The sequence below is a fragment of the Equus caballus genome, chromosome 3 (assembly GCF_041296265.1).
Source record: "Equus caballus isolate H_3958 breed thoroughbred chromosome 3, TB-T2T, whole genome shotgun sequence".
In the NCBI taxonomy this organism is placed as follows: Eukaryota; Metazoa; Chordata; class Mammalia; order Perissodactyla; family Equidae; genus Equus; species Equus caballus.
Genome location: NC_091686.1, coordinates 61,800,744 through 61,820,191, shown reverse-complemented (window position 1 = coordinate 61,820,191; position 19,448 = coordinate 61,800,744). Strand labels below are relative to the sequence as shown.

At 36.6% G+C, this 19,448-nt stretch overlaps 1 protein-coding gene across 7 annotated transcripts in view; it reads left to right on the top strand.

Moving 5' to 3' along the window:
* CFAP299 (cilia and flagella associated protein 299) overlaps nucleotides 1-19,448 on the top strand; it is a 562,838-nt gene that overhangs the window by 459,883 nt on the left and 83,507 nt on the right. The gene's annotated exons all lie outside the window — the stretch shown is intronic.

The following is a 19,448-nucleotide window of genomic DNA, read 5'->3' as shown; positions in this document are numbered from 1 at the left end:
TATTGAGCACCTTTTTCAAGTATCTGTTGGCCACTTGTATGTCTTCCTTGGAAAAATGTCTATTCAGTTCCACTGCCCAGTTTTTAGTAGGATAGGTTTTGTTGTGGGTTTTTTTTTCTGAGTTGTCTGAGTTTTTTATATATTTTGAATATTAACCCCTTATCAGATATATGGTTTGCAAATATTTTCTTCCATTCTTTAGGTTGCTTTTTCATTTTGTTGATGGTTTCTTTTGCTGTGCAGAAGCTTTTCAGTTTGATATAATTCCACTTGTTTATTTTTGCTTTTGTTGCCTTTGCTTTTGGAGTCAAATCCAAAAAATCATTGCCGAGACCCATGTTAAGAAGCTTACGCCCTATGTTTTTTTCTAGGAGTTTTATGCTTTCAGGTCTTACATTCAAGTCTTTAATCCCTTTTGAGTTGATTTTTATGTAAGGTGTAAGATAGAAGTCCAGTTTCATTCTTTTGCAAGTGGATATCCAGTTTTCCCAACACCATTTATTGAAGAGACTGTCCTTTCCCCACTATATATTCTTGGCTCCTTTGTCATAAATTAATTGACCATATATTTGTGGGTTTATTTCTGGGATCTCTATTCTGTTCCATTGGTCTGTGTGTCTATTTTTATGCCAATACCATACTGTTTTGAGTACTGTAGCTTTGTATTATAGTTTGAAATCAACAAGTGTGTTGCCTCCAGCTTTGTTCTTCTTTCTCAAGATTTCTTTGGGTATTCAAGGTCTTTTGTGGCTCCATAGAAATTTTAGGATTCTTTTTCTATTTCCGTGAAAAATGCTGTTGGAATTTTGATAGGGGTTGCATTGAACCTGTAGATTGCTTTGGGTAGTATGGACAATTTAACAACATTAGGTTTTTCAACCCGGGAGCATGGAATATATTTACATTTGTTTGTGTCTTCTTCAATTTCTTTCATCAGTGTCTTGTAGTTTTCAGTGTACAGATCTTTCACCTTCTTGGTTAATTTTATTCCTAGGTCTTTTATTCTTTTTGATGCAATTGTAAATGGAATTGTTTACTTAATTTCTCTTTTTTATACTTCGTTGTAGGGATACATAGAATTTTTAATAATATTACTTTAAAATATATTGTTTAATAACTTGTTAGATGATCTCTTTTGAGGTGAATGGTAAGAATTACCTTATTTTTATAAATTAGTAAGCTGAGATAGAGAGATTGGTTTTATTGCAACTGTCAAAAGGGGAAAAAAGGCTAAAATTAGAGGTAGCAAATATTTTACCATAATTCTTTTTGTACTTCTCTAAATTCCATTGTAACCAAGTTATTGATTCATTTTATTTTATTTATTTATTTATTTATTTATTTATTTATTTATTTATTTATTTTTGAGAAAGATTAACCCTGAGCTAACATCTGCCGCCAATCCTCCTCTTTTTGCTGTGAAAGACTGGCTAACATCTGTGCCCATCTTCCTCTACTTTATATGTGGGATGCTTGCTACAGCATGGCTTGGCAAGCAGTATGTAGATCAGCTCCCAGGATCTGAACTGGTGAACCCTGGGCCACTGAAGTGGAAAGTGCGAACTTACCCACTGCACCAATGGGCTGGTCCCTCATTTTATTTTTTTTAACATATTGATGGATGTGTTGACTAAACATTTGAGAAAATTAGCAGACTCTCATCTGCTGATTTTTCTTTAGGTATGTGGACACTTCTGCCTGTCTCAAATCCACAACTTACCCCAAACCCATTAGATTCCTCTCTTCCAATGAGCCTATCCTATCATCTCAGCCCACAGTGATGTGGTTCTTCTTCCAAAGACTTGAACTGCTTATTTGGTATATTGTTCACTTGGTGCTTAAGAGCTACCTTGAATTATTCATTGCTTTTTATATGGGTAAACATTTTCCTCCAGATGAATTGTGAACTACTTAGTGACAAATGTTATACATTATGTTTCTTACTATTCCTTTTGTGCTTATCATACTGTTCTGCCCATTGTAGGTAGACTACATTTGTTGATTGGTCAGCAGTATCACATCCTCATCCTCATCATCATTATCAGCATCATCAGTAAGCATTTGCTGAGAAAATGACAAAGCACAGTCCAGAACAGCAATTGTCTAGAACAGCTATGTCTTAAAAAATGCTTAACACATTATTTTCTTACATGATACACAGGAAAGGAAATACCGTCCCTTGTACTGGTGAATTCATGGGCTAGTTACGAACACAAAAATGCTGTGTGATCTAATGGAAATTTTAAGGAATTGAAAACAATCAGGTGATCTGCCTCCCACTCCTTCAGGCCTTCACTAGCAGACTAACTCCAGGCAAGCCAGGTCATCTCAGCCATTGCTCTGTTTCCTCATCTGCAAAATTGCCACTAAAGCTGTTTCTTTTCTCTATACACCACTGGGCTTTACTGTGGGTAAAATAAGAAAATCAAAAATAGTTCACTTTAAGAAGATAAATTCCTTATAGAAAAACAAATTCTTATTCATTATCATCTTAAAATCATATTCTCAGATGAGAATTCCCAACGGTGTCAATAGTTTTAGAAGACATTGTCTGTGGAATTCCCATTTTAAAATCGCCCTGAATGCATTTCAAGGTAAGAAAAGCCCCTATTCTGCTTTGTGGAGCTCACTAGAGCAGCTCGTTTGCCTTCCTTGCTTCAGAGACCTGGAAGTTCCTGGGAAACACCCAAGAAATGATCAAGGTCTCAGCAAGGAAAAACCAAGCCCACTCTAAAGTCCAATATATCTGCCATTGTTGTCTCCACTCTACAGATGACAAAACTGCATTACAGGATTGTTGTGAGTTGCAATGAGATAATTTTTGTGAAATCCTTAAAAAGAGACTTACTGTTTTTACGTGCTTAACTAAGGAAAATTGAAAATGTTCATCTATTAATCTATTTGCTTTTTTGATGTTAATGAGCATATTTTTATTTAAAAAATCACAAATTTAACATTTCAGATTTGAGTGATTCACATTCAAATTAATGTTTCTCATAATTAAAATATGTAACTTGAACTAGATGGTGTATATTATGTTCTAATCTTCATTACTTAGTAAGGTATAGCCTTAACTTACTTATATGGCTATGTCTGTCAAAAATGTTTACCATTTAGATGGGCTTAAAAAATGCTTACACAAATCATACAGGCGAAAAGGACTTGGGTGACGTGATATTTTAAATTAATATCAATATAAGTAGACAAGTTGATGTTTTGTCTTAAAGGTAAATGCTACTGGGTTATTTAGGCATCATTATCGTGGTTAAGAACAAAAGTATTTTAAATAGGCAGATAACAAAGATAAACACACACATTTATTATTTTTTTAATCTTGAGATCACAATTTTGTATCTGCACATTACCCTTAAACCACATCCTGCATGTTTTGGATTTCAGAGAGTTTAGGATTAAGGGAAGTTCTTTTTATCTAATGCTTATTCCCAGAGTTTGTTTTGATTTTTTTTTCCCCCTAGCATGATACATAAGAGTTTTGAGTTCTTTAAAGATTCTCTGGATTTATGAGCAAAGGAAGAAGAGGATTAAGATGATCTTATTTTTATTTAATGTTTATTAAGCATACAAGTTATTCAAGAATTTTTGGAAAACACCACCTAAAATAGCTCAAAAAAATGTGTTGGCCTCTTAGATTTTTAGATTCAGATGTCTAACCACTCCTGCCAGCTTCCTTTTACAGAGGAGGAAATTGAGCCACAAAGAGCTTAAGTTGTTTATCTCTGGTCATATAGCTGGCTAATGGCAGAACTGGGAGTAGACCCTGATGTTTTCACTCCACCCAGTCTAGACTCTTTCCATTATACCAAACTGCCACTCATGACAAATAAGTGTTTCCAAGAAGGATAAGTAAGTAATTATGTATTAGGCTGTAGGAACATTGAGGGCAAGGATGGTATCTTGTTCATCCACGTGCCTAGCAGGCAATAACAATAAACACTTTATAAATATATGTAGAATAATGGAGCTGCTGACTGGCTCATTTCACTCTATCACATGGCATAGGAATCAGTGCATCATCTTTGACTTAGATAAGCATCTTAATTGAAGCCTAACTGTTCAATTAGGCTTAATTTTGTGGTCTCACTGGCAATAAAGGGCACAAACTTCTCCTAAGGAGGAGGAAATAACAACCTCTAGAGCACTGGTCTCGAAAATCCTAATGCTCAGACTGATCACGCAAAGGTCCCTGTGCAAATATCATTTTACAACCCCCCAAGTTGAAGTTCCAACATGGTTCCTGACTGTTTGTTATGCTGCCTAGATGAGAAAACAAGTCTACAGAAGTTCAGCAATTTCTATCACAGTAGGGTTCTTTAACAAGATTTTTGGAAACCAAGTAAGTAATTGAAAAATTACAAAATCACTCTGGGTAATGTAAGTTATATCTAAGGTAGTATTACGATTATATTTTTATCTAAATCCAAAAAAATTATATTTGATCCCCAGACGACTAAAACTTGTGTGACAATGACCTTCCCCAATAGGACCCTAAGACAATCCAGGCAAATGGGTGCCCTCTTTAAAATGATACTTTTGTCCCAAATCCCAAAGTAGACCCATGATGAGCTAAGCTAAACCACATGAAGGATGCCTTTTTGTCTGTACTGGATTTTGTCCTAAGTGACCTAAGAGACTTGAAATAGATTGAGAGGTCTTTTTGTCTCCTTTTCACCTAAGCTTTCTTCCAAATCTTCATTTACCAATCTAATAAGAAAGTCTTGGCAAGAAAACAAGCTATAATTTCTTTCTAAAGGCAAGAGGAAACCAGCCTAATCTATTCTCCCAATCTTAGAGTGCAAGCAAGGAAAAGAGACTGCATGCTCTTAGCACCTCTGCTACACATGTATCCTGGAACCTGACTCATCGCTGCTTCTTTGCGGTGGTATGAGGGAGATGGCTGCTGAGGCTGGGAGAGCTGGATCTTCCTCTAGACAGAAACAACAAAGGACATATGGATGAGAAGGGGCTGCAGCATGCTGTTGGGCAATATACATGGCTTACTGAATTCTAATTCTGGCTTGGCCAAGTTACTTATCAGTTCTACCCAAGACATTGGGGGAACGGATGGCACCTCTTTCCATTTTCATATCACTGGTTGATCTCTCCATCCCTTCACTATCAGGATGGTAGAGTGGCAGTAGAGTGTAATGGTGAAGAAAGTGGGCTCAGGAATCAGACAGATTTGTCTTCTAATTCCAGCTCTGTCATGTATAACTATAAGTTTGGAAAATTACTTCTCTTAAGTCACAGTTTTCTAATCAGTAAAATGGAAGTGATAAATGTGCTTGCTTAGTAAGTTCATTAAGAGTGTTAGATGGAATAATGCCTATAAAGTGTTTAGCACAGGGCATGACCCAGTGTGATTATTCAATAAATATTAGATTTTAATAACAGTAGCCAAAATTTGGATGTGAGCTTAAATGAGATGTGGAAAAAGGAGGTCTTTCAGCCAGCTATGATCTTAGACTTGCGGTTATCTCAGGCACCTAAATAACAGTTGTCCCTTCACCTGGTTCATCCTAAATCCTTAGGCTATACCTCCAGGGATTGACAACAAAGCCTCCAAGTAGTCGTGAATGTTTACTAGTCTTAAGTCTTCATTTCCTTCAGATTCTTTGCAGGAGTGGGTAGTGCTTAAGGTTTGAGGGTCTGGGGTATTCTTGCTAAATCCAGTCTTACTACCGTTTCTTTAACTGTAATAAAGGTTAAACGCCAACATACTGCCTAGAAGATGTGTAAATAGCATTTATGTCTGTTGTGCTCATATTGTTTGCAGCAGCCCTCTAATCCTGATGGGTCAAGGCAAAGTCTTCTCCCTGTTTGTACACCTCAGTCATCTCTTCTGTTCTACCTTCCATTCTTATCACAGCACCATCTGCTCAAGCCCCACACTGTCTTCTCCAGGAGACTTTTCAAGTTCTTCAGTGATGTCTTTAAATTAAAAATCTGACCATGGTACTCTGATGCATGAAACTACTCAATGACTTTCTATTTCACTTAAATCAAATTGAAAGCCTTTCTTAGAGCCCACTTGGCCTACAAAATTTGGCTTCTATCTAATCCCAAAACTTATCTCACGTTGTCCCTTCTCTACCCCTTCTCTGCTCTCACTATAATCCAGCCACGTTGACCTTCTTTCTACTTCTTGAATAAGACAGGCCATTTCCTGTATGAGCGCCATTGTACTTGCTGTTCCCTCTGCTGGAATGTTCTTCCCTTGCATCTTCTCATTGCTTTCTTATTATTCAAATTTCAATTAAAACATTTCCTTCTCAGAAAGGCTTGATTCAACCTCCTGTCTAAAGTAGGTAGGCCCCTTTCCAATTAATGTCAACTTCACTGTTCTCACAGCACAAAAGCTCTATATGCAATTATTTGTTTATGTATTTATGATTCTTCTTTCTCCACTGAAAAGCAATCTATGGAGAGCAGGGACCTTATCTTATTCACCATTTATCATCAGTGTCTAGAAGAGTGACTTGCACATGGATGCTCATTCATTAAATGTAAGAATGAATTAATGGCCTTAAATCTTCCTTTAAGAGTAGGCTGGTCTCCACCTATGCCCCTTTCCGTATCTCTGAAATTTGTTCAGTACTGAATAATAATGTTTGGGACTTTGCTACCTTTATAGCAGTTATCTTTTACATAACCCCTTTAACTCTCCACATGGTCACCCTACATTTCACCTTCCAGGTGATACTGCACAGGCTTCCCTTGTTCATTTCTCACTGATTGCTGGGTGGGACACCATCACCTCTCTTTTTGGGTTGGGGAGGGAAAGGTGAGACACTTATTAAACCCTTAAATAGACCCCAGAGATTCCACCAGAAGGGACTCACTTCCAGGCAGTGTCACTTGGAGATATCTAGTCCCATGAAACACAAAGACCTCTCAAATATTTTAATTTCTCCTATGCCCTTTGAGCAATTCTAAACCACAACTGTTTTTTCACATTGTTTTACCTGTACCTTCTTTATTTGTGCATTACCATGCCATTCCTCATAACCACATTTATTCTTTCCCACTCTTGTTTGCATTTTCTGTGCCCCTAAATACAACTCCCCCAATAACTTAGGCAAGAAAATATGGCATTCAACATGAATTTCCTTAATTCAATTAGCCATTCATTTATTCATTCAACAATATTTCTTGAGATCCTAGTATGTGACATACACTGTTCAAACTCTGGTAATATGCTAGTGAACAGGATAAAGTCTCCGCCTTCCTGTAGCATGCATTCTACTAGGTGTTGACAGCAATAAATAAGTTTAAAATACATTTATCGTATTATGTTAAATGTATTGTAAGCATATATAATACATTGAGACATAAAAACTATTTTTATTGTCCATCTTTATACTTAAAGGTTAAAATTTTATTTTTTTGTAAAGTAAACATGATATATATGAATTCTGAATGATGTTCTTAATTAAAGTATGATTTACTCAATACCTTTTGGTGTATTCAATAATTATTGAAGTAAACATACTACTGTGTGTTCATATAAAGTGACAAGCTGTAACAAAGAAGAGTTCAGCATGCCCCATCATTTTTAATTTGAGAATTTTCTTATAAAACATAGATTATCTTGGATAAACAAGTGACACACTGATGCCTCTCAAGAACATCAAAGTTCTGCCATTGTGCCTCCCTCACCCCCAAACAACATGTTAGTTGTAAAGGTCTTTTCCCTAAACCTAAACATTTTAAAGGTCTACTTAAGGCCATGTGAAAATAGTCACTTCCTTTGATCTTTACCCTAATTAGATCACAGAGTTTTAAAAGTTTATCCCACCAACTAAAATAAGGAGCTTGGTATTTTTTTTATAGGTTTAATAAGAAAAGTCATGCTGAACCCAAATGTAAGCCCCCACTGATTAAACAGGGAAAGTGAAATAAGAATTTGAATCATTCCTTTAGATCATGCACCGTCTTGTATAGAAGGGGAAGTATGGCAGTGTGAGTTTTCATAACCTTACTATGTTCCTAATTTATACATAGAGTTGAGGACATCTTCCCAGAGAAGGTGCTCATTGTCATAGCGACAATTTACAGTTAATTTTGAGACATTCTTCCAAACTTGCTGAAATGAAGACTGGTGATTTAGAGGGAGCAAAGACTTGAATTAGTAAACCTTCACCTAAAGTCCCAACTTGGCCACTAACTAGCTGTCGGTCCTTGGGAAAGATGTTTAGTTTTTCTTATGTGATCCAAAAAATAGAAATAGAAATGCCTAAGTTACTTAGAAATTCAAGTAAAGCCCCTGTCACATAGAAGATTATCAATAAATTATGACTGTTATACTTCTCACTATCAAGCATGAAGATGACTCATGCCTATTTTGAGGTTAAAATATAGGAAGTGGGTAGAAGAAAGACATTTTTATTCTCTCTTTTGTTAATTTATGCATTTAATCAATAAACATTATCACATGTCTTCTCTGTGTTGGGCATGAGGTTTGACTGTGGAGGAACCAAGATAAATAATAGCTTCCCTGATAACAAGCAGCTCACAATCTAATAGGAGAACAAAGCAGCCAAGAGACCAATAAGATATAGTGTGATAGTTTAGAGTGGAGCCAAGAAATGGTTTCTGTGGGGACACTGCATGAAGGAGGGGGAATTGGAACACAAAATTCTCTAAGAAGATGAGTTTCAAAGGATAAGAGAAAATGTTCAGATGATAGAGGAGAGGGATTTCATTCCAGATTTCCAGATAGAAAAGTTGTTTGTCTTCTTTAGTAGACTGTGAACTCCATGAGGTCAGGGTCTTATTTTGTTCAATATTACATCTCCAGCACCTAGGACAGCACCCAGTACACACTGGTCGCTCATTAAATATATTTGAATGAGCCCCTCTAAAGCACAATATGATTTACTGTATTCAGAAGCCTACATTAAAAGATATAGATGAGTTTTTTATTTCAGAATTGTATGGAGACAATGAAAGGACTTTTTGAGATTGACAAAAACCCAGTCTATAATGAGAATGATAAATAATTTAGTATACATTCATATTCAATGAATTACAAAGCCGATGTAGTGGGTTTGAACATCAATTTATTGTTTCTCCTCACTAAGGAAGTGGTTTTAACCCATAATAAGTCTGCTTAATTGATGAGACTAGATTCTGCCTTGGCCATATCCCCTATTGCATGTCTCAGGATGCTGTTATCCCACTAGGATGACCACATTCTTTCAGCCTCTCTTATTTCTGATTTCCTAGTCTTTGCTTGTGTTGAAGCCCTTTGATTCAAACCAATACATTCTGCAAAGTGCTGAGTGCCTATCCCCCTGCTAATGAGAATGCTTGTGCAATGTCACAGTCATTTTTATGCTAGGTTCCAAGATGGTCTCTTATTATCCTAATAAATTGTATTCTCCCTGCAAGATGGATATCCCGTCAATGTTAATGGTGAAAAAGGAAATAAAAATTCCTTTGTTTATAAGAATCACTTTGTTTTGGAATCTGAACTGAAAACAAAACCTCCCTTTCTGCCTTCCACCCCACAAGCATAGCATAGTAGTAAGAGCATAAGCTTTGTAGTCAAATGCTTGGGTACAAATCCCAGAATTATCGCTAATTATTCCTCGTACTTTTATTTGGCTGCTTCACATCCTCTTCCTTTCTTCTCCACACTGCTCTTTACCTAGGGAGGCTGCTTCTATCAGAGGACATGCTCTCGGGTCCCTGGCCCTAGTTAAATTTGGCCAATATGTGGTTCCAGCAGGAAGGTATTTATTCCCTTGATCGTCATTCTGTAGGATTATCTACACCTGTCTATGTCCCTTGACATAGGATCTCTGCTCTTGTCCAGGATGCTGTCAATCTATACATCTCTCTTTCCTTTTTGGGTTCTGATAAACTCTCCCACTTGGGGATCAGGGGGAGATCAGTGGCAGAAATGATGCCAATTCCAATACTAGTATCCTTGGCGTCATGCAGTATCCCTTGTTGTGACCCTAATTACCATCCATTAATCCCTGTGTAAATGAACAAATGTTGCCATTGTTTTCTGTTGGAATTCTGACTGACACACTAACCACATGAGCCTAAGCCCTAGGACCTCCTCATGCTTCAGTTTTCTTATCTATAAAATATGATTAATAATGGTACCTACATTATGAAACTTGTGTTAGGATTAAATGAGATAAAGTCTTGGCATATAATAAGCACTGATTAAAAGTTTGCTTTTAGCACTATTGTTATTCTGTTGCATGGTGACACATTCTGTGAACCATGATTAAATAAGTAGCACCCTGGCAGATTATCTTGTTGGACTTTGTTTAATCACTTCAATTCCAAAACCATATTGGTTACACACCTGCCTTGAACCAAGAGCCAGGAGAGATATTAAACATACAAAGTTAGATAAAGATACAGTCTCAAGCCTGCAAGGACCTCAAACACTACAATATAAAGTAGTAAGTGCAAAAATAGAAATATTTTAAAAACCGTTATGGAATCTCAGGTGAAAGCAGAGGAAATTTCCAAGATGATGGTGAAGAGAATTCCCCAAAATGATATTTAATTCTGGTAGGAGTCCAGAAAGAATCAAGTACTGGTAAAAGGAGACAGTAACTCGCGATGCTAAGTCTCCAAGAAAAATGAGAACCGAGAGATTATGAATGCATTGAGGAGATAGTGATAGATCTACTGGAAATGTTGGCATGGATTAGTGATGGGTACATAGAAAACTCAGGGGGGTGGAAATCCAAGGCAATTAACCTCCTAGAAAATGAAAAGGTGTTTAAAAAAATGAAATGTAATCATAGCTGGGGGAATAAATGCTTTGACCTCTCTGATTCTATGGCTCAGTTGTGGCTAATGTTTAAATGGTATTAAAATTATAAACACTACATACTCATTTAACCTAAAATTATGATATTGCTTTATTGGAGAGATGGGAGGAGGAAAAGTTAAAAAAAAGTTTTTAAGTCCAAAAACTAAGAAATATCCATATTGGGGCCAGCCCTGTGGCCTAGTGGTTGCATTCAGCAACCTAAGTTCGGTTCCTGGGCGTGGACCTACACAACTTGTCAGCAGCCAAGCTGTGACAGTGACCTACACACAAAATGGAGGAAGATTGACACAGATGTTAGCTCAGGAGAAATCTTCCTCAGCACAAAAAAAAAAAAAAAAGAAAGAAAAAGAAATATGAGTATTGATATGTTATTTGGAAACAGCTGAAAGAGTTAAATGAGGTTCTTCTGAGGAACAGGTATCATAATTAGGGAGGAGTGAAGAAGTTAAGACTATATTTCTTGATAAGCATTGAGGTAATAATTGAGTTTTAGAAAACATGAATGTATTATTGAATGCAAATAAATAGTAAATATGGAATTAAACATAAACATCCTGCACAAAAGTGGTTACATGAAAGGAGGAGGTGAGAGTGGCCCTGGCATGGTAGTTTGGCATCAGATGATGGACAATCCATGGCTCTAAGAAGTTGCACTTCAGAACTCCAAGTAGCTAATAAAGCAAGGAGAAACATATTCAGATTCCTGTTTTAGAGAGGAAATTCTGGGATACTATTGAAGATGGCTGGAGTGAAGAATGAATAGTGTCAAGGAAAGTAGTTATGATAGCTCAGCAGAGAAATAACGAGGTTTGAAATAAGATGTTGGCAGTGGTCATAGAAAGGAAAGGCGTGGTTTGAGATAGATATTTAAGGTAAAACGAACAGAATTTAATGATTGATTAGCTGTGGGAAGTTAAAGAGAAATCAAAGTTAATACAGAAGCTTCTACATTCTGATGGAGAAGTTATTTGCTGTTGTAGGAAGTATAATTAAAAGCAGATTAATATATTGATGACATGGTTTTACAAACCAACATGCCTGGATTCCATCCAGTTGGAATGATATACTAGACAGTCATGTTGAAATTCAGGGGAAACCTCAGGCCAGAGATAAAGATTTTGAAAGAAATTATCCGTATGAGTCTGAAGTTCATGAAACAATAAGAACTGGTGCTTAAAGCCGTGGAACTAGATAAGATCAACTAGTGAGTGAATGTAGGTAGAGAAAAAGATCAGGACTGAGCTTTGAAGAATACCAAAAGTTAGAGATCAGAAAGAAGAGAAGGAGCCAGAGAAGAAAAGATTGGTGAAGCAGAAGAAAATCTTGGGAATGTGTGATGTTACTGAAGCCAGATGAAAAAACATTTCAAGACAGAGAAAGGGGAGCAATCATGTCGAATGCTGCAGGGAGTGCAAGTAAAATAAACCGTGAGAACTGACGATGGGATTTGGTGAGATGGAATAGCGGATGTGAGAGACAGAGCTATTTAGCAGAGTGCTCCAGGAAAAACACTGACTGCAATGGCTAAAGACATCATGAGAATTGTAAACAGAAGTGGAAACTTGGGACTATAACTAGCTATTTCTTTTTCATATAGTAGATCTTGCAGCATGTTTATATGTCAATAACAATGATCTTACAGAAGTGAAAAATCAATGATTCAAGAGTAACAAGAGAGGAAATGTGGTTCAATGCACAAAAGGAAAGGCTGGCTTTGGATAGAACCACGGATATTCTAGTTCTATGAACAGGATAGAAGCAACAACATAGATCCACATAAAGCCGCATAGGTAGATTTGATGGGAGGAAGATAGAGTGGCCCTGATCTGATTACTTCTATTTTCAGAGAGAAAATCATTGAGCGTGAGAAAAAGGATGTTGTTGAAAGTGTGAGGAAAGAAGATATGAAAAAAATTAGGAGTGTGGGAGAGAGGAAGAGCATATCATAGACCATTATTATGCAAGGGCTATAGGTCCAATCGAGCTTATGGTCATTAATATTTCTGAGACCAGTCATCATAGTTTTCTTTTTCTCCAGCCAAACTCAGTTGTTGCTATGCAAAAACAGAATAAAAGGAAAGTTGGGTTGAAATAGTGTTGGAATTTTTTCAATGAGTGTAACAGAAGGATGTGTGCAAGGAAATTGAAGGGGTATGCAAGTGAACAATTATGGTGCTTCACGGTGGAATCTAAGCTGGGTAAAGAGGAAAGTGAGAGCACTTAAAGAGGGTAATAAACAGTGAAACGCGGTTTAATGGATTGGCTGCCCTAAAGATCTGAAAGGGTTGTTGAACTGGGGCTTCCAGTGTATGTAAACTACAAAGATAGAAGATGGAGGTCAGAGAATGGTATCTTTGAAGACAAGATTTTAGGATTGTGTAGTTAAAGAGAGAGTAGATATTCATTGCAGAAAATTTAGAAAATATCACTCTATGAAAAAACGTGTATACTATTTGCATACATATTTTTATGTATGGGTGTGTTTCTGAAGTTATTACTTTCCATTATCCATGTATCACTGTGCCGATGATATAAGATTTAATTATCATAACTTTATTTCTAATAGTGCAAGTTCTGTTGCTCATTTCTCCTTTTCAAAATTATCTTAGATAGTGTTAACCATTTATTCTTCAAGGTAAAATTTTAATTAATCAAAAATACCCCATTGGTGTTTTGCTTAGAATGTCAATACATTTATTTTATAATAATAACTTTAACAATGTGACCTCTTTGTTTAGTTCTTTATAATATTTCATAAAGTTTTTTATAAAAAGTGTTTGGAGGAATGTTATGATTTTTTTAAAAGCATAATGCAAATAAAGATTGCATGCACAATAGCTCATAGGTTATTGCTAGTGTAAAACCAAGCTATTATTTTTTGTATAGATATTTTGTATCAGATCAATTTATTGAGCTGTCTTAGAAGTTTTTCTGTTAACTCTCTTTGATTTTCTAAGTAAATGATCAGCTTATATACAAATATGATAATTTTCTTCTTTCCAGTATTCAGAGCTTGTATATACTTTTAATATTATCTTCATCCACTACAATTTCCATAACATTTTGGGTACTATCAGTGAGACCAGGTGTTCCTAAATTATTCTTAACCTGACTGGTAATGCAAAATAGCCTTTTTAAATAGGGATATATTTCATAAACTGGGAGAGAAAAAAATAATAAAGTCAATGATTCCCCCCAGAAATGAAATCTCCAACTGTTGCAAAATGGACAAACTAGCTACATGCAAAATTCGTGGGTTCTTTATGGTAAATAAGTATAGATTGCAAAACTGGTCACAATTCTCCGCTGTGTCCTTTATCCATTCTCCTTTGCAATGACACTTTGCAGCAGCTCCCATCAAAAGAAGTCACTCTCCCCGCATCTTTAATCTGATCTGGACTGTGACCTGCGTTGGCCAACAGGGTGTGGATGTACAAGTGTGATGGTTCTGGGCCTAACCTCCAACAGGAAGAACAAAGAACAGTCTCAAACATAATCCTGAGAGCTGTGTTAATAGTGAAAAGATATGTGTCTAATTGCAATTGAATAAGGGGATATAGAATTTTAAAATAATTGTCAGCATAAAGAATTTCAGAAAATATCTGGTTTCAGAGAAATTTATAAGGACAGACTTTTTGAAATGTTAGAATTGTTTGTCAGAACTTAGACTCCATTTGCAAAATCATTCCTCTTCTGAAACGAGAAGAAGATTCCCTAATGCTAATGGTTCATAAAAACATTCTAGAGTTTTAAACTTGTAGGAGATAAAAATTCTTTCTTCATTTGTCTGCATCAGGGAGCATGCTGACAGTCTCAGAGGGGTAGCACAGAACGGAGCTTGCCTGACGGCTCTCATAGCCTGAAATGGATGTTTCAGTTTAGTGCAGCAACATACTGCTTAGTATGCTTTTTTTTTTTTAACTCACTTTGGCTTCACTGTTGAAAAAGTCCCATTTCGATGTATCAAGTTTATGTCTCCTCATTAGTGTTTGGCAAGAAAAATCAGGCAACGCATGTACTCAACTCATAACAAGTTTATGAATTTGTATTTTAATCCACTTCTGGGAAAAGACAAGCAGCCAAAGATCCAAATGATATATTAATGGTCTAAATTGTACTTTAATTCATCTTTTCCCAACACATGAGAAGTAATGAGGACCTAACTAAGCATTCTACGTCTCTTCAAATAACACTGGTTCACACTTGCGGTCACAGACCACCTCAGTAAAATCTCAGATTCCACATGCTCCTTGCAGTCTGAGCCCCCACGTACCATCAGGAGTATTTGCATCTTGATATTTATCAATAGCTTGCTCTTGTGTTTTTGTTGTTCTTACTTAAAGGAAAACGAGTGTTTTCTGCTTAGGTTGCAAATAAATGTAGACCAATGTTCATGGCTTCAGGTGAATATCATTTGACTCACTGAAATACTTGTGCTGGTTACGCCTTGACTTGTTCTAGAGAGGATTCAAGGGGCATTATTTAAAAGAGCCTTTAAATATATAAAGTATAGTTTTCGTGTGTCTTTTGGGAAATTAACTGTGATAAAAAAATATTATTAAGATGAAAAAGACCACATATTGTATGATTTAATTTATATGAAAAATCCAGAAAAGGCAAATCTATAGAGACAGAGAGTAGATTAGTGGTTGCCTGGGACTGGGGGATGACTGCAAATGGGCACAAGGGATCTCTTTGGGGTGATGAAAATATTCTAAAACGGGATTATGTTGCACAGCTCTCTGAAAATTTACTAAAAATCATTGAATTGTATAATTGAAACTTTAGGGTGAATTTTATGTTATGTAAACTATACCTCAATAAAGCTGTTATATTTTAAAAAGTAAAAGGAAATGTTTAGATTAGAGAAACTTAAAATAATGATTCATAACATTTTCCAGTTCCTATTGAAACAATAGAGGGCTCCAAATAAGAAAGCCTTCAACTACTAAAATATAAAAATAAATCTAATTATTCAGAGCTCTGTTAACCTATTCCACCCATTCTGGATGCAAGAATCATGACCCAATATAGTGGGTCCATCCTGTGTGTATGTAAGAATACCTGAATCATTTAAATAATACCTGAATATTGTTTAAATTTTAACTTAAAATTACACCCAAAGTTTTAACTGAGAATGACTAAACTTAACAAAGGAATCGAGCCAATGTACTGCACCTTAAACATAATTACACAGACCTAGGCAATGGAATTCTGATATGATTATTACACTTCCTTAGCCCTAAGGAACTTAGAAAACTCTTAACATGATATAAATACAATAGCAATAGTAATGGTAAAAATTTTAAGAAGTAATAGATAATATTTACTGTTTACCATGTACCAGGCATTGTTAAGTGCTTATCAAAAATAGTCTTATTTGGGGCCAACCCAGTGGCATACTGGTTGGGTTCGCACACTCTGCTTTGGCAGCCCGGGAGTTCATAGGTTCAGATCCTGGGTTGGGAGGGACATAGCACTGCTCCTCAAGCCACGCTGTGGCAGCATCCCACATGAAATAGAGGAAGATTGGCACAGATGTTAGCTCAGTGACAATCTTCTTCAAGCAAGAAGAGGATGATTGGCAACACCTGTTAGCTCAGGGCCAATCTTCCTCACACACAAAAAAGTCTTATTTAATTCACACAGCAACCCTGAGAGGCAGGTGTTATGCCCATTTTATAAAATTGGAAACTGGATCTTAAAAAGCGCAACCAACTTATCAGTGTCACAAAGTAAATAGGTGGCAGGACCAGCATTTGGATCCAGGTCTGTGTGTCCACTGTGCAATGGTTAGGAATGTGGGTTTCATGGGAAGCCACCCTGGGTGAGAGTGTGGGTACCCCACTCTCTAGCTGCATGTCCTTGAGGAGGTTAATCAAACTCTCAGTGCCTTCAATTCCTACACTTATAAAATGAGGATAATATTGCTATCTAGCCATTATACATTTTTGAGAGAATTAAATAAGATAATGAATGTAAAGCTCCTAATGTTTTGTTCAGAACATAGTGGCTTCTTAATAAATGATAGCTAGTAGTATTAAGAGTTGGAGTAATTAGTATTCATTTTGGGAGGAAAATACACATTTTATAAGTGAATATATTAATTAATCGAGACTTGGAGTTAACTTCATTCTAATTCTATGACAATTTATATAATAAAAAAATAAATGAGCCAGTACAATTTCAATAGCCCTCAAGTGCTTAGAACTACCTCTCACTTCTTCCTGTCTTATTTTTCCTATAACCCTGCACTCTGCTTTAATAATGATGTATTTCTAAAGCTGAATGTTGAGTGTAATTTCCTGACAATCTATCATCAATTACTACACATCAAAAGTTCTAGTCAAATTTTTAAAATAATTTCATGAAGCACGCTGTTCATTGGGAAGATTTTTTATTTTAGCAAATTTTTTTTTATTTCACTAAAAGATCTTTTTAAATATCACTTTTACACCTAAGTTGCCATACTTGGAAAGACATGAATGAAGTAATTTCATTTGCCCTGTACAGCTTTGAGAACACTCCTTGCAATTATCATTTTTAGGTTTAAAATTATAGAAATTTTTGGACCAAATCCATGGCCAAGTTGTTCCAGTTCTGTGTGCTCCCCTTTGGTGGCCCGGGTTTGCGGGTTTGGATCCTGGGGACAGACCTACTCCACTCATCAGCCATGCTGTAGGGGCTTCCCACATACAAAATGGAGGAGGATTGGCACAGATGTTAACTCAGGGCTAATCTTCCTCAAGCGAAAAATAAAAAGAGGAAGATTGGCAATGGATCAGGGCCAATCTTCCTCACACATACACACATAAAATTATAGAAATTTTAATTGAACATTTTGTTTCTATTAAAAATAAAATAAATCATAGATGTGATGATCCCCAGAATTCCCACTGAAAAAGAAACAGTGTTTGCGTGTTGCTTACAAAGTGGATGCATAGAGCAGAAGGTAAGGCCCTGATAGTACATGAATGTGAGCTGAGCAGTTCCATGCAAGACAAAAGGGAGAGATTATTCTGTTGCTCTATAGAGTCAAAGGAGAAACAGGAAGAAGGGAGAGTCTGCAAGAAGGGCTTAACTAACTAAATGCTTAGGTCCAAGCAGGGTCTGGGGGTTTTGTTTGTCTTGTTATGTTTTTTGGTTTTGGAGGTGTTTGTTTTGGTTTGGTATAAACTTCCTGGATTTTGTAGGAACCTGCTTAAGGAGATAGGACTTATGACTATAGAGAGGCATTAAGAGTTTGAGCAACCCACCAGAGGATGTACAGTGAATCTGGAGGGACCCACACTTATGCCCAGTTTTGTAACCGAAAGTTCAGTCTCTGAACCCGATGCCAATCCAAATAACGAGAACAAAGTCTTGAGTGGAAGAGGAAAGGTTTTTACTATGCCAGGCACAGGGAGCAAAGCAAGGGCTCATGCCTCAAAAATTGCCTTCTCCCCGATGAGGAATGGGTAGGGATTTTTATTTGGGGTTTTGGGTAGGGGAGGGGGGAACTTGTAGCTTGGGCAGCTCGGTGCTTTCCCACCAGCCTGCGTTTGGCCTTGAGAGGCTGCTTGCAGCAAGGCGGGGGGAGGGTGAGATAGGAGGATGGCAGGTGGGCGTCCTTCGCCGTTGTCTCCTCTTCTTGTTTGAGGCGGGTTCAAGCGCCGGGAGTCAAGAAGTTGAGGTCTGGGAAGCCTCCGCTCCTTAATACTCTTGAGACAGCGGATTTCCTGGCAAACTCAAGGACACATGATTAGCTAAACTTCAGTGTGCCTCCAACTCCAGGCCACCTGGGCTTTTAACAATTTGTAACTCCCATTTAGTTGTAAAGCTCAAGGAGTCCAAGTTTAAAGAAACAGGTATTTACGTATGAGTGGAGCTAGAGAAGCCGGAAAGGGGTGGTGGGTTTTAGTTTTAAACCCATATACGCTGGGTTCAATGTGCGGGGGGAACTGATATCAGGGCTGATGTTAAGAACCTGTAACAGTTTGGCCTCACTTAAAGTTCTCTAACTTCAGAAAACCCGAGGATATACAAAAATCACAGAACAGACACTCTCACAAGGCTGGAGAAGTGAGATTTGAAATAAATTTACTCATAATTTCCATGGATAGGGGGCTTTAACACACATGGGAGGGCTATACATAATAATGTAAAATGTGAAACTATGGCCAAATGTATATAATTTTAGACCATCAGTCATTTAACCCACAACATTGAAGAGTAAATATGTCTAGGTATTTAACTAAGGTAAAAACCAAGCATTCAAGCTGTGTTTTTAATTATTTACAATCTATATTAATTCTATAATATTTATGTATTAATTCTGTTTGATCTAGAACTAAATGAGAGAGAGAAATTTACCACAGTGATGGTGCTTGTCTATTTATCCTTTTAGTCTATCAATTTTTGCTTCAGTTTCATTCAAGTTTAGAATTGTTATATCTTTCTGTGAATTGAATCTTTTATCATTATCTACTGACTATCCCTCTCTACTAATGCTTTTTGCCTTAAATTCTAATTGGTTTAATATCAAGATACTGATACCAACTCTCTTAGATAGATGCTTTCTTATGTATATTCTTTGATCATTTAACTTTCAACATTATGTTTTATACCATAATTTTGTATCCAC